We start from the raw sequence: 13208 nt of genomic DNA on the forward strand, positions 1-13208 counted from the left end.
GGATCAAAGCCTAATTCCCCAGGTAACCACACTGAGGGCTTGTCTACATCACAAAGTTGCAGCGCTGGTGAGGTGGTTACAGTGCTGCAACTTAGGAGGTGTACACATCTGCAGGGCATCACCAGCGCTGCAACTCCCTGTTTGCAGCGCTGGCCGTACTCCCGTTTTGTCTCGGGTGTAGAGGATCCAGCGCTGGTGATCCAGCGCTGGTAATCAAGTGTAGACACTTACCAGCGCTTTTCTTGACCTCCGTGGAATAAGCAGGTATCCCAGCATACCTGAGGAAGCATCTGGTAATCAAGCAGGTCTCCTTCCCCGGTTTGCAGGGGGGTTCGGGGAACGCGAGAGCAAACCGCGGCGAAGCTGGTCTCCTTTCCCGGTTTGCTCTCGCGTTCCCCGAACCCCCGTGCAAGCAGGTCTCCTTCCCTGCGGTTTGCAGGGAGGTTCGGGGAATGCGAGAGCAAACCGCGGCGAAGCTGGTCTACTTCCCCGGTTTGCTCTCGCGTTCCCCAAACCTCCGTGCAAGCAGGTCTCCTTCCCTGCGGTTTGCAGGGGGGTTCGGGGAACGCGAGAGCAAACCGCGGCGAAGCTGGTCTCCTTTCCCGGTTTGCTCTCGCGTTCCCCGAACCCCCCTTGAAGCCGCCCAACAGCGCTGCAGTGTGGCCACATCTAACACCACTTGCAGCGCTGGTTGCTGTAAGTGTGGCCACTCTGCAGCGCTGGCCCTATACGGCTGTACTAATACAGCTGTAACAACCAGCGCTGCAAAATTTTAGATGTAGACATACCCTCACATCTATGGGCCTGATTCGAATCTCACATTAGTGTAAATCTGGATCAATTCTGCTGAAGTCCATGTAACAGAGATCAGAGTTTGGCCCTTTGGAGTTGAACTAGGGGTAAATCAGCATAGGCTGTGGCCCACAGTATCGATCAGAAAGGCCTTGACTATGCTAAGCACCAGCACCTGCCATCAGTATGTGAATTCCTTAGTTCCAGCAGGTTAGTATCAGAAATATTAAAGTGAGGATGTGAAGGAATCGCAGAGAAGTCCCACTTGCAGCAATTACCAAGGAGAAAGCAAGTAGTCTGATTGGTTAAGAAAATCCGCTCATGAAGTCAATAGAGCTGGACTGATGAGGCAGGATCCAGATTGTTTCGGTCATTGTTTAGGTTGAAGGCTGACTTGGGGGAGAGTTAAAGGTTGGAGTCACTAACCCAGAAACCTTGTGAGATCAATTATTTGTGAGAGAGTTCTGCCACCTAGGGCAAAAGATTCACGATAGCAGGAGCTGTCGAGAGACAAGCTGCATCTGAATGGGATCATTACAGTGGCTCTGGCTTTGGAACTAAACAGGAACCAAAACCACTGGGGCACATTTGGATGCTGGCATCTCACTCCAAACCTCCTATCACCCAACTCCCATAAAATTCAAAGAGGGTCCAGCTTTGGCCCATGTCTGTCGTTCATAAACACAGCACTTTTGTTCCTTATACCAATGAAAACCATTGTAATGATCGTCTTGAGTTGTAATGTAGTCTTCGCTACAAAGTGTGACTCAGGGACTCTTATACTTAAGCTCCAAGATGATTCCCATTCAGCTGTCCTTGGCAAAAGGAAGGTTGTCTGGGGTAGGATGTAAACTGTGCTGGTTATGGGGAGTGTTGGTCTGGAGGACTGTGCTTTTCCATTAGCATCTTTCTTCCTATGGAGAGTATTTTGCTTTCGGAGTTACACAGCGCTGGTGAATTTCACTGCTGGATGGATGGTACTTTGGTTTACTGCCATGCAAATGGACTGCACTTTACCCCTTGTGGGATATAAATCTGGACAATTTGGGACTGATAAGGCAATAAACAACTGAGAAAAAGAAAACAGGAAGAAATAATTCAGAGAAAATAAAAGAGACTATTTTGAGCTGATACCAGAATTGGGGTCAAGAATGAAGGAGAAATTTGCTGTCCTCCTTGGGAATTTGCATTGAAAGAACAAATCCTAATGAAGCTTGTAATATTCTTTTTAGTGCCATATCCAGCTGGGTGCATTTCTCATTGGCTCTAGTGGGAGTTGCCCTCTTATGCAAAGGCTGTAATTGGTCCCTGTGGTTTAAAATCCAGATTTTCCGCTGTGTCAAAGCAGCTGTATGCTGCTCCACCAGGGCAAAGCTCCCCTAAAGCCTCTTTAAATGGCCACAGAAGGATTCCAGCCCCAGCCATGGAGGAGAAATCTTGCCAGCAACTCCATGCAGCCCGCGTGGGGAGACGGTTTGGAAAAAGGAGCATGGCTGGGACACCCCTTCACCCTTAATGATCCCTAGTTGCCATAACAACAGCTGTTGTAATTCACACCAGTTGGCCAGAGCAGAATAGCCATGTCCCCCTTTCCCCTCCCCCCCAACACACACACCTTTTCCAGCCCTACTTGGGTTAGATGCACTATTCTACTACATGGTTTAAGCAAATGTAGGGTCGAGATGGTTTGCCTGGCTGCAGTGGAGAGCAGAGCTGCTCCTACAGACATACAGAGCAGGTGGCAGGCAGCCCCAAGCATTCAAAGCAGGGAGGCTGAGGGCTTGTCTACATCACAAAGTTGCAGCGCTGGTGAGGGGGTTACAGCGCTGCAACTTAGGAGGTGTACACATCTGCAGGGCATCACCAGCGCTGCAACTCCCTGTTTGCAGCGCTGGCCGTACTCCCGTTTTGTCTCGGGTGTAGAGGATCCAGCGCTTGTGATCCAGCGCTGGTAATCAAGTGTAGACACTTACCAGCGCTTTTCTTGACCTCCGTGGAATAAGCAGGTATCCCAGCATACCTGAGGAAGTCTCTGGTAATCAAGCTGGTCTCCTTTCCCGGTTTGTTCTCGCGTTCCCCGAACCCCGAGCAAGCAGGTCTCCTTCCCTGCGGTTTGCAGGGGGGTTCGGGGAACGCGAGAGCAAACCGCGGCGAAGCTGGTCTCCTTCCCCGGTTTGCTCTCGCGTTCCCCGAACAAGCAGGTCTCCTTCCCTGCGGTTTGCAGGGGGGTTCGGGGAACGCGAGAGCAAACCGCGGCAATGCTGGTCTCCTTCCCTGCTCTCGCGTTCCCCGAACCTCCGTGCAAGCAGGTCTCCTTCCCTGCGGTTTGCAGGGGGGTTCGGGGAACGCGAGAGCAAACCGCGGCGAAGCTGGTCTCCTTCCCCGGTTTGCTCTCGCGTCCCCCGAACAAGCAGGTCTCCTTCCCTGTGGTTTGCAGGGGGGTTCGGGGAACGCGAGAGCAAACCGCGGCGAAGCTGGTCTCCTTCCCCGGTTTGCTCTCGCGTTCCCCAAACCTCCGTGTAAGCAGGTCTCCTTCCCTGCGGTTTGCAGGGGGGTTCGGGGAACGCGAGAGCAAACCGCGGCAAAGCTGGTCTCCTTTCCCGGTTTGCTCTCGCATTCCCCGAACCTCCCTTGAAGCCGCCCAACAGCGCTGCAGTATGGCCACATCTAACACCACTTGCAGCGCTGGTTGCTGTAAGTGTGGCCACTCTGCAGCGCTGGCCCTATACAGCTGTACTAATACAGCTGTAACAACCAGCGCTGCAAAATTTTAGATGTAGACATACCCTGAGAGCTACAGCAATGAAGTCATTATTTTTCTTCTTCAGCCAGTGAGAAGGCGGGAGGAGTGGGAGCAGCAGGAGTTGAGTGACCCCCATTTTCATGGTGGAAAGCCCCAGTCAGCTGTAGCTGGTGTGGGGGCAGGGCATGGTTCTGGTGGGGTGTCCGGAAAGCGCGGGCAGGAGGATTTTGGCAGCACTTTAGCTGGGGCAGGCAGGGGGTTCGCTATAGAGCCTTGGAGAGGACAGCATGACAAATCTGAGGCACAGATGCACTCGGCCTGCCTGCGGTCAGTTTCACTGGCTTAACTAGCTAGAGGCCCTGCCACACAAGTATGTAAGTGTGGGAAACAACTGGGACACAACACCTATTGTTGTAGAATAACCAGGATACCTGGACAAGCCTGAAAGTAGGGCCATTCTCATCTATCAGGGATACATCCTCTGCCTAAGTGGGAGACCAACAGGGCCTGATCTCAAGCCCATCGAAATCAAATAGAGTCTTCTCCTGTGGAAGCAACAGGAGCCTGCTGGTGGGAGGAGCAGACTGAGAAAACTGGTGCCCCTAACCAAGAACTGTATTTCCTCTGAAAACATCAGACCCACACTGGTGAGGAGAGCATCACAGAATGAGCAGCTTCCTTTGCCTCAGAAAATACATCCCTTGCTCTTTCTATGTGACTTTTGCTAGCAGGGTGTTAGCATGGCTGGTGTGGACAGGAACAGTTTTTCTGAGAATCATGGTATGGAATAATGATCCTCCTACTCTGTAGTCCAGAGCATGGTTTATAACGAGTCTGTCAGAAAAAATATTCCCATCCCCACAAGCTAAGGAAATGTCTCTAGAGTCCTGTGAGGAACAAGCCTGTTTCAGTAGTGGTGCTGTGAACACTGATGAGCTGTAGCCCGGGGGGAACCTAAGTGCATTCATTATGCAACCAAAACTAACTGTGTGAGGCTTCCAAATTGTTGTGCTGCATGGACACTTTCAGGGCAGATTATTTCCCTTTTTTAGTTGTGATTCCTACTCATTTATCCAGATGACCTGGGGAAGAAAACAGATCAGCTTATCCTCTGCATCCTGCGTTTCACCAAAAGAGGATTACAAATCACTCTGCCACCAAAGAGGTGCATAATGTGAATGGAAACCATTTGCTTCCTTTCAAAGGGAAAAGCTTTCCCTTTGCATACAAATCTGTCTAGCAAAAGGGGCCTTTTCTGTGCAGTATCAGAGCAATCAGAGTTGCATGCATTACCGGCTCCTAAGGTGCTTCAGTTGAAAGTTAAACTCCCTGTTTGCAGTGACTAGCTGTTTTAGGGATGGGTAATTGGATATATTTGCCCCAAGGTTGTCTGTTCAAATCCAGTGCAGGTAGGGTGAATTGTCAGCTCCTTAAAGGTATATGAAAGACACACGAAATGTCTCAGTCTAGCTTCCAGTGGACAAGTGTCCACCCCACGACCACTGACCCTAAAATGCATCTCGACAGAGAGGCCAATGATTGAATGGGTCTGGAGACTCAAACTCCCCTCTAGCAGTGGCAACTCCCAAAGATAAGATAAATAGGACACATGGTCATGTGGGTAGGGCACTGGACTGGGAGTCAGGAGCTAAGTTTGTTTCCAGCTTGGCCTCAGATTGCATAATGTCTAGCTCATTCTTGGCTGGGGTCCAGAGTCCCTGCTGTAATATAGGTGGGGTAGGGTTTGGGAGCTTCCACTACCTATTCTGTGGCTAGAGAATTTCAGATTAGGAGTAGCATAATCATATGCATGTTGTTTATAAAAGCTTTTCAGTAAGGCCTCTTATTACAGATGAGTAGAATGGGAGAGGAAGAAAGAGGTATCTCAAAGATCAGGTGAGAGGTTTTGAAGGCCCTTAGCTAGTAATGTGGGCACTTTGCTATCTATCTAATGAACATGGGTCAAACAAGACCTGATGTGAATACCTTGGCAAAGGAGTGATGTTGCAGTGTTAGATATGCTTTGCACTGCCATTGTGACGACATTCCAGGAAGAACAGTTGCAAAGGTTGGGCCATTTGGGTGTGTTTTATTGCAGGGTGGGAAATAATCCCTAGACATGTTGTTATTCCATAAAGTCCACAGTCTTTCAAAGGCACAGCCTCTGGGGACCGTCAGAGGAGATGTTTGGAAGGCTGGCAGGTTTGTGTATATTTGGGTAGAATCAGCAGGTAGCTTTATTACAGGTCATGCTGAAATTATAAATTTGTGCAAGGTGTGAGTCAGGGCAGAATTTGGCCCTGTGCTAGGAGAAAATGGTTGTCAGTAAAACCACTTGACCTTCCCGGAATCAGCATTCACAGAAGAGAGAGAGACTAGGATGTGGGGGAGAGAGGGAGCAGAGAGAGGGAAAAAGGAAGAGAGACAGACAGGAGGACATAGCTGAGGGATTCAGCCCTGAGAGAATCATCCAGGCAATAATTCAGTGAGATTACAATTGCACTTCATTCCCCCACCATCCCAGTGTGGGATTTTTTTTCATGCCCCAGAATAATTAATTGATCACATGTGGTGCTCTGGGTTGTTTCCTATAGACATTCCTCAACCCCACCGCCACACACACTGACAATACAGTGATATATTTCACTTCTTCCTTAATCTGACAAAACCTCTGGAATATTTTTTGAAGCATTTGGGGCCTTTAGAACTTTGAGGCCTCTTAAATTTCCGTCATCCCAAATAAGGAACCTGGACAGTCACAAGCCCATCTAAAGGGCTGCAACGCACAAAGGAAAGTGGTTTGTGTGATCCAGGGGTCAGATCCTCAGCTGGAGCAAATTGGCATAGCTCAATTCACTACCACAGCTGATTTATACCCATAGCAGATTCTGCCTAGTCTGTTCCTTTAGCGTGGATTCAGCTTTCAAGTGCTATACTCCAAACCCTAATGATCAGATCTTTAAGATGTCAGACAAATAATCATGCACCTGCATTAAGCAGCACCTGGCACTAGAAAGCAAAACCTCATCCCAAGCAATCACTTTAAGGTTTGTACAGTGCCTAGCACAATGGAGGGGCAGGTCCATGACTGGGGCTCTTAGGCCCTATCACTATACAAATAAAGTATCCCCATGTGGTTTCCAGTGCAGTTTGGTTCTGCTTTATCATAAAGACCAACCTATACTAGACAACCAGTTTTGGACACCAGCTGAGGATCAGGTTCAGGTCTGACCGCAAATCTAGGGTGGTAATTAAATAATTTATATTACTCTAAATGTCTCTTGTTTAAATGAGAACAATATGCTGCCTGGCATGACAGTTTCTACTGCATTTATTTGCATTTCCATAGCAAAGTCCGTGGCTTTCAATCTCCCTTGTTATGACAGAGCCTTTTTAAAAGGTCCGTATCTCCAAAGAGCTTAGTTATCAGGATCTCTTTTTCTCCTGAACCATTCTTTTCTGTGCCCAAGAAAATCACTTGATCACACAACTAAATGGAACTTTGAACACACAACGGCAAGCTTTACTGAGGAATTCTTGGAGCCCATACTAGCTGTATTTGTTTGACACCAAGAAGGCTCACAGATAGCTTCTTAGGTGGTGGACAGCAGTAGCTCCATTGACTTCAATGCAGGTAAGACAGTTTACACCAGTTGAGGATCTGGCCCTCTCACTTAAATTGCTTTCCCTGACATGGAAAGTGGCCTCAGTGCGGGGCAAACCCTGCAGTGGCAGCTCAGTGACTGCAATAGGATTTTTAAATGAGCAAGAACTGAAGGACCTGTCCCTGTTTAATCTTCCAGACAGTTCTTGGAACATTTTCAAAGCAGCCCAGCAAAGGCAGAATCACACGGAATGGCCGTAATTATAGGAGACGTAGCATCGTATTTTACTGCGTGACTGTTTCACAATATGAGGAATAATTCCCAGAGTTTAAAAATACATCAGTCGACACTTCAAAGAAATCTAGTCTCGCCAAATGTCCCCCTGAGGACATTTAACATCCAAATAAGCAAAACGGGGAGAATATATGGACAATATCTCTTGCTACAGGTATAGAATGAAAGATTTCAGAGAGCCTGCACAGTCATGGGTGAGCCCCGCAGCTCAAAAATTACTCCCACTAGATTTTTAAGTACTGTGTAAAATTGTGTGCTGTGGGACGACCCAGCAAACCAGCAAGTAGGAAAGGACCCAAATATGAAGCAGGGAAAATTCCTTCCAACCTCTCCGGAGAGGAGGAAACCCCAACGTTTGTTTGCAAACAAACAGAGCGACACAAAAATACCATCTTCAGACTTCATTAAAAAGCCTCTTCTCTGCCAAACAGCCATCATCTGCCAAGAAAGTGCCACCTACTGGAGGTAGGACACTGGGCAGGAAAGGGTGAGAAAAGGAAAACACTGGGAAAACTGCTGCTTTTTCCTTTAGAGAAATCCCTCTCTTTAATGTCTCCCAGCACTAAATTCTTACCACCTTTCCCTGCCCCAAACGCACACGCTTCCCCAGCTGCATGGCCCCATTCTTTGAAGTAGGCACATGTCACAGAGAATAATGGACTGTGGAGAACTAAGAGGTGAGACTTACCAGTGCTGAGAAGCCTCTGCTGTTTCCTGGTCCCTATTTCCTCTCCCAGTTAGCTGTGCCCTGTTAGGGAAATCTCGCTGCCATTCTCAGCACACCAGGTGCCCCGCTGCTTTTCCCTCAGCAAAGTGCTTTGGCTGATGTGGATGCAGCCCCAGTGTCCCAGAGGCTTTTAGCTGAATAGTTTAACAGAGAAGGAGGGAACCCACCTAATTTTCCAGGGTGGCTCCTTATTATATTCACTCTGCCCTGTCTTCCACTTCAGTCTCCCGAGCTTCACTGAGAGCAGGTGACAGGCGTCTGGGCAGAGGAGGAACAGCACAAGGAGGGGAGGGCTGGGAGGCAGGGAGAGGTGGAGCCACAACCAGACAACAGGTTACTGTGTAACTAGGAGCTTGAGGCCCTGGCTGTCAGGCAGCATCCCCGGAGCTCCCTCCAGTGCTGGGCATCTCTGCTGACACCTGGCACAGCGGGGGAGAGGGCTCCATGCTGCCTGGGCTAAGGCCAGGAAGGGCTTTGAGGCAGACGCTATTTCTGTTTTCTGTCATCTGGGAAGATTTGGGCAGCAGGGGCGTAAGAGAATGAGGAGGGGAAATTACTGACCTGGCTGTTCAGTTGGGGGAACAAGGAGTCTTTTGTGAAGCATGAGCCACCTCTCCCAAGCTTTCCATTGGCTCACAGGCTCACTCTGTCTCCCTAGGTGTTTTTTCCTGCTTGGGTAATTAAGGGCCTCCCAGCCTTGGCATCTTCAATGTGGAAATTTGCAGTGAGGCAGAGGATGTGGACAAATAGCCTCCATTTTGGGCAAATGCACACAGGGCCCGATGCAAAGCCTACTGAAGTCAAGGGGTAGATATGAAGTGCAGGGAGGCAAGGGCTGATTCTACTGTCATGCTAGTTTTGTGCATTGAAATCAATGGGTTTACACGGGCGGCTTGGGCTCCCAGTCGCTGTTCCAGCTTCAGTGCTGTGTTAGTGTTCCATACAAGATGAACGAGCACTGGTAATCGCACCTCCTCCTAATTATATGGGAGCCAGCAGGGGCCTGATCCCAGTCCTTGTGCACCCCTCTCAAACCACCTAGAGACACATTCTGCTCTTTTGACAAGTTAGTCTGTAGCAGCTGTGTTAGTCTGTATCCGCAAAAAGAACAGGAGTTCTTGTGGCACCTTAGAGACTAACAAATGGATTTATTTGTTAGTCTTTAAGGTGCCACAAGTACTCCTGTTCATTCTGCTCTTACTTTGCATTTGCACTGTCATAACTAACATCAGGAGTTACTCCAGATTAACACCCATGTAAATGGGAGTGGGATCAGTTCCCCATTGAGTTTATTGAGAATTTTGGGTGAACAAGGAATGCCAGATCAGGTCAGGAGAGAGTTTTCAGAGGCATGCAATTCACTCAACTCCTACTCTATGGACACAGAGGATCCACCATGACTGTTGAAGGGCTGATGGCACCAAGCAGAACACTTGGGAAAACCACTTTAGTAACGGTTCTGCTTATAGGTGACTATTTTCAGGATTCATTAAATCTGTGGTTGGAAGGAAGGGAAATAAAACACTTGGCTGGACAGATGAGGGATTTTTTTTTTAAGTGTTTACTGGGCATCAGAGTATATATTACTGCACCATTGGGAAGTTTGTGTATTCTCATGCTTCGGAAGTGGTACCTCCTCAGGCTCTGATCCTGGAAACTCTTCCACACATCCTAATCTTTAGGCCTGGTTTACATCTAAAACTTAGGTTACACTAGCTACATCTCTCAGGGGCGTGAAAATTTTTTCACACCCCTGACCAACACAGTTAAACTGACCTAAGCCCCCATATAGACACCTCTAGATTTATTGAACAATTCATCTGTCGACCTAGCTACCACCTCTTGAGGGGTTTGATTTATTCAGCAACAGAAAACACCCCTTCTGTCACTGTAGCAAGTGTGTACGTACAGGGCTACAGCAGCACAGCTTGCAGACATGGCCTGAGTCCCATGAGAAGACCCATTGGTTTCAATATAATTGGAGCTTAAATACCCCACTTCACAAAGAATGGGACACATTCCTGTCTCCATCTGTCTGGTGGGGAAACCGAGGCAGAGAGTAGTTGTCAAAGGTTATATAATGCATCACTTCTAGAGGTGGAACTAGAACCCAGGTCTCCGTACTGCAGGTAGAACTTTTCTTATGTTCTGGGAGAGGGATTCCTTTGGAAACCAAAAAGTCCCTTCAAATTTTCCAATGTTCCTCCTCTTCTTCAAAGGCCAGGGGAGATCCTTAAAGGATGGTACAAGGCACTCCCCTCCCATCATGGGCAGACAATGCTTACCCTGAAACTATGCTTCTGTTACTGGGCTATTCTGATGTATCTTTTGACAAAATAGGAAGAGAGGACATGTGAATTGTGCTTTTGGGTCCTCGGAGAGAAGGTGCCTATCCCGCATGCTGAGCTCCATTTGGAAAATCTGGGCACTTATTTTGGTGTCTGAATGGGAACCAAACTCTGGGAAATCTGGTTCTATATTTGTAAACTATTATTACTTTAAAAGAAGTGTCTCTGTACCTTTCCTACCAAGTCTCTCATTTCAGCTATGCAATAACACGCAATTTTAAGATAGTGCCACCAGCTGAGGGGCTGGTCAGTTCACACTGGCGACTTACTCAAACCATGTATAATGGGGCCCGAGTGTTGACACATTCCATGATATCACACACCTTTCTTGCAGTCAGGAAACAGATGAGCAAAACATTTGTGCCATTTCACTGGTCTGGTAGTAATAGCCTGAGCTCCTGGGGTCCAATCTTGTCACATAGTGTTTTCCTGCCCTGGCATGTTACGGGAGGGGACTTGATTTTCAGCTTTCTACCTTGCATATGTGCAGTACTACCTGGAGAGAAAACGCCCCTGCTGAGTTCTCACCAGTGGAATGTCGCATGACAAGGTGCACACAGCAAGGCTGGACTGATAGAGATTCAGTTTACTGAATGACAGTTATCATTTTAGAAGCCCAGCTTTAAAAGAAGAATATCCTCTTTCACCACCAATACAAATAGTGAGACATACCTTGTGTGTGTATATAAGACACACAATGATTCCTTTATTTTCCTAAAAAATGCTTCGTAAACCCTGTATATATTACAACACCATTAAAATGAAGCCACCCCTAGGGTAGAGGGCAAGAGGCAGATAGATAATAACCACCACATATAACAGGGAGGGGACGGCTTAGCCAGCTCACTGGAAACAGCCTCTACTCTTTTATGAGAAGCATCTTGGGATCTTTAATCTCGTCCAGAAAGTGAATAGTACCTCCTGCTTTAAAATTTCATACGAGGTCCTTTCTCAGTAACCTGTATTATGTACCTTTGACATACTTCAGAGTGATTAATGGCTGAGTTGACCTTCCCAGGATGCACCCCTGTAGTTTCAGGGATTCTAGGGACAACACACTTTAAGCTTAACACACTAAGATATCCCATTCTGGCTGCATATGTGTGGTGTTCTGTACCTCTTGGGAACACCCTACACCCCCATATTCATCTTTATAATATAATTGTATGGTATCCAATGCAAAGTTTGTCATGTCGACTGTCTTCGGAAGGCTCATGATGCACTGAGCATTGTTGTTATAGTGACGTTATACTACCCAAGATCCACAAACTCGGAAATCCTGGACGTCCCATCATCTCGGGCATTGGCACTCTCACTGAAGGACTGTCTGGATATATGGACTTTCTACTCAGACCCTATGCCACCAGCACTCCCAGCTACCTCCGTGACACCACTGATTTCCTGAGGAAACTACAATGCATTGGTCACCTCCCAGAAAACACCATCCTAGCCACCATGGATGTAGAGGCTCTCTACACAAACATCCCACACACAGATGGAATACAAGCTGTCAGGAACACTATACCTGATGATGCCACAGCACAACGGGCTGCTGAGCTCTGTGCCTTTATACTTACACACAACTATTTCAAATTTGATAACAATATATATCTCCAGATCAGTGGCACTGCTATGGGCACCCGCATGGCCCCACAATATGCCAATATCTTTATGGCCGACCTGGAACAACGCTTCCTCAGCTCTCGTCCACTCATGCCCCTTCTCTACCTACACTACATTGATGACATCTTCATCATCTGGACCCATGGGAAGGAGACTCTGGAAAAATTCCACCACGATTTCAACAGCTTCCACCCCACCATCAACCTCAGCCTGGACCAATCTACACGGGAGGTCCACTTTCTTGACATCACGGTGCAAATAAGTGATGGTCACATTAACAGCATCCTATATCGAAAACATACTGACCGCTATGCCTACCTTCATGCCTCCAGCTTCCATTCCGGACATATCACACGATCCATTGTCTACAGCCAAGCACTGAGGTACAACCGCATTGCTCTAACCCCTCAGACAGAGACCAACACCTACAAAATCTCCACCAAGCATTCTCAAAACTACAATACCCACATGAGGAAATAAGGAAACAGATCAGCAGAGCCAGACGTGTACCCAGAAGCCTCGTACTGCAAGACAAACGCAACAAAGAAACCAACAGGACTCCACTGGCCGTCACATACCACCCCCAGCTAAAACCCCTCCAACGCATCATCAAGGATCTACAACCCATCCTGGACAATGATCCCACACTTTCACAGGCCTTGGGTGGCAGGCCAGTCCTTGCCCACAGACAACCTGCCAACCTGAAACATATTCTCACCAGTAACTGCACACCGCACCATAATAACTCTAGCTCAGGAACCAATCCATGCAACAAACCTCGATGCCAACTCTGCCCACATATCTACACCAGCGACACCATCACAGGACCTAACCAGATCAGCTACACCATCACTGGTTCATTCACCTGTACATCCACCAATGTAATATACGCCATCATATGCCAGCAATGCCCCTCTGCTATGTACATCGGGCAAACTGGACAGTCTCTACGGAAAAGGATAAATAGACACAAATCAGACATTAGGAATGGCAATATACAAAAACCTGTAGGAGAGCACTTCAACCTCCCTGGCCACACTATAGCAGACCTTAAGGTGGCCATCCTGCAGCAAAAA

The 13208-nt window shown here is 47.8% G+C and overlaps 1 protein-coding gene and 1 long non-coding RNA gene across 3 annotated transcripts in view; one reads left to right on the forward strand and one right to left on the reverse strand.

Annotated features, from left to right (window-relative positions):
- The window catches only part of EPS8L2 (EPS8 like 2), a 116660-nt gene extending 108234 nt beyond the window's left edge, over positions 1 to 8426 (reverse strand). The window contains exon 1 of one of the 2 annotated variants that reach the window (XM_030560679.1): positions 8123 to 8426. The gene's annotated coding sequence lies outside the window, so the exon portion shown is untranslated. The remainder of the gene's footprint in view (positions 1 to 8122) is intronic. The other variant, XM_030560680.1, reaches the window with a different exon arrangement.
- LOC115650549 overlaps positions 1 to 13208 on the forward strand; it is a 78526-nt gene that overhangs the window by 42504 nt on the left and 22814 nt on the right. The window lies entirely within an intron of this gene.

This window comes from Gopherus evgoodei, chromosome 4 (genome assembly GCF_007399415.2).
Source record: "Gopherus evgoodei ecotype Sinaloan lineage chromosome 4, rGopEvg1_v1.p, whole genome shotgun sequence".
Classification (NCBI taxonomy): domain Eukaryota; kingdom Metazoa; phylum Chordata; order Testudines; family Testudinidae; genus Gopherus; species Gopherus evgoodei.